We start from the raw sequence: 2,500 nt of genomic DNA, 5'->3' as shown, positions 1-2,500 counted from the left end.
TGAAGTGGCCTGGACGTGCTGGTGAGAGTGAGTTTAAACCAAACTAAATCTATATCTGTCTGCAAGATTGGTGAGAATGGACAGTTTATTGGCTCGCGCAAACACGGGCGCTACAGACTGACGAGTATTGACCTGGCAACACGCAGCCATAATTTACTCGGCCTGTCACACTTTTCGGGGTATTTGCTTAACCTGCAAATATTGCTGCTTTCGGTTATTGTCGCCTCAATGTTTGCTTTTTGTTTTTTGGTGCATCTTGTAATTTTAAAAGTAGCAACATGCCTACCTTGAAGAACAGAGAAGCACATAACAAAAGATGGACATTCAACTGAAATTACATGTCAGCATATTTCACACCTTAGTTTAACGTGATAAGTAAAATCATAACACAATACAAGTTTGGTGGAAGTTGACGTTTTAGTTTGACTTTATTTAAGGACTGTGAATATACTTCAGTTGGTCTGCATGCAAGATTTCGTTCTGCACAGAACCTTCGCTGTAAATTTCGCTTATTATTTGCCCACAGACTCACTCGGTAGTCGATAGATTAGGTGGCGGTTGTTGTCAGGTCAAAATGGTGAGCATTGTAGATACATTCGTTTCAGTATGACTGCAGAGGGCCGTTTGTATATGTTGATGTTCTGGAAAGCTTTATTAAAATATTTTGATCAAACTTACACTTTCGCCTGGTTGTCTGTTGTGAGGACGCAAGCGATTAAGTCATTAACGGCTGTTGTGTCAGATAAGATGACGATTTTGATCGTCCCATAAAGTCCTGACAAATATTCAAAAGAGAACTTGTGCAATAGTCCTGCGCCCTTGGGTTCAACACAATGTAATTATCTTAGAACATGTTTTACTGCGTCAACAGACAGAGAGAAAACAAAGACAATTCTTGTTTATTTCTTTAAACTTGCTGTGTCTAAAACGATAAACATGAAAGGACAGTAATAAGTATAATCTAGTAAATCAGTAGTGGTATACAGTGTCATAACATGCACGATTATGATAAAACACTGAGCCTTTAAAGAGTCTGCGTGCTGAGGAAGCAACGTCTGTCTGGTAGAAGTGGAAGTCGTCGGGTGTTACAAAAAAACTAGGAAGCCTCCAAAAAGGGTTAATAAAACTATTTCCATTACGGTGCCTAATGTGTTAATTGGAAAACAACTGTGTATGAAAACTGTCGACTGCAGTACCTACATTTTTTTAATGAAACACATCGTTAAGACAATTAAACCTTCCGGATGTGATTAAGAAATATAATTACGACAATGTTCATTGCTGTAATTGGGTGTCTTTAATCACGGGGCACAGCGACGATCACCAATGCCATTATACTGTATTGTTCTGTCCATCACTTTGATTGGAATTAGACACGGCCGGGGGGGGGGGGGGGGTAGCCGTGTCGGCTGACTGGGGCAAGGAACGTGTACAGAAGTTTCGCCTACTACATCCAATGCAGTGTTTGCAGACAATCTCACGACAAAAAATGAACTAGAGGAGTTTATAGAAGAGTTTAATTTTAAAACGTGGGAGTTATTCATTTTATTCAAGATTCATCTCAAAATGCTTAAAATTATGGAAGTGACTGATTTAACATCGCTACTGAGTATTTAAAATATAAAAAAGCATAGTGTTAAAAAGCATAGTCTGTAAAGTTAAATAGAAAGCAAATACTGTGGAAACGGTCATCTCCAAAAAATTTTATAAAAAAAAATATAAAAGGAAAATCATAAAAATATCCGTTGAAATTATTATTATTACTATATTATCATTACTATTATTTAAAGTAAAGACAAAACAGTTTAATAAAAATGTTAGATTATTTACATAAAAAAAAACTAAAAAACAGCTATGGATATCTATCGTATTTATTCATCAACACGATCATATGCAATACAACAAGCAGCTAAAAGTCAAAACGACTGCGATTAAATAAAGTTATTTATTATTATAAAGTTATTTCAGGCGTTTTCTCCCACTTCTGAGAGACAACAGCTCAACAGCTGACCCTGCGTTAAATAAAAAAATAGTTTCAGTTAATTGGGGAATTAAATCGTTGCATATCCACGGCTTGATTTCACATCTTAAACGCACATTCTGGCCCCTCACAAACGTCTTGGTAGGTCGTTAAAAAGGAAACATAAAAGGACAACTGGCAAATGTATGCAGCTGCGTATTTCAGTACTTGTTTTAGGTGAAATCTAGATTTGGGGATCAACTTTCATTCTGATCTCCATAAAACAAACTTTATTTCAAGACTTAATTTCAGCACCAGGGACAGCTACTTTCATGTTTAAATGTTTGCCTAAGGTTTTGTTCATTGATCAAAAAGGCCTTCTAAATGTGTGTGTATATATATACACACACACACACACACACACACACACACGCACACACACACACACACACACACACACACACACACACACACACACACACACACACACACACACACACACATTTGGAAAGCCTTTATTATATATATATCACACACACA

At 36.8% G+C, this 2,500-nt stretch overlaps 1 protein-coding gene across 1 annotated transcript in view; it reads left to right on the top strand.

Annotated features, from left to right (window-relative positions):
- Positions 1–722, top strand: part of bhlhe22 (basic helix-loop-helix family, member e22) — a 2,111-nt gene extending 1,389 nt beyond the window's left edge. The window contains exon 1 of the mRNA XM_077010741.1: positions 1–722. This exon is cut by the window's left edge and continues 1,389 nt beyond it. The gene's annotated coding sequence lies outside the window, so the exon portion shown is untranslated.
- The last annotated feature ends 1,778 nt before the right edge of the window (positions 723–2,500 follow it).

Source organism: Brachyhypopomus gauderio, chromosome 7 (genome assembly GCF_052324685.1).
Source record: "Brachyhypopomus gauderio isolate BG-103 chromosome 7, BGAUD_0.2, whole genome shotgun sequence".
NCBI classification, from domain to species: domain Eukaryota; kingdom Metazoa; phylum Chordata; class Actinopteri; order Gymnotiformes; family Hypopomidae; genus Brachyhypopomus; species Brachyhypopomus gauderio.
Note: the sequence above shows the minus strand (reverse complement) of the source record. Positions and strands in the feature narration are given on the sequence as shown.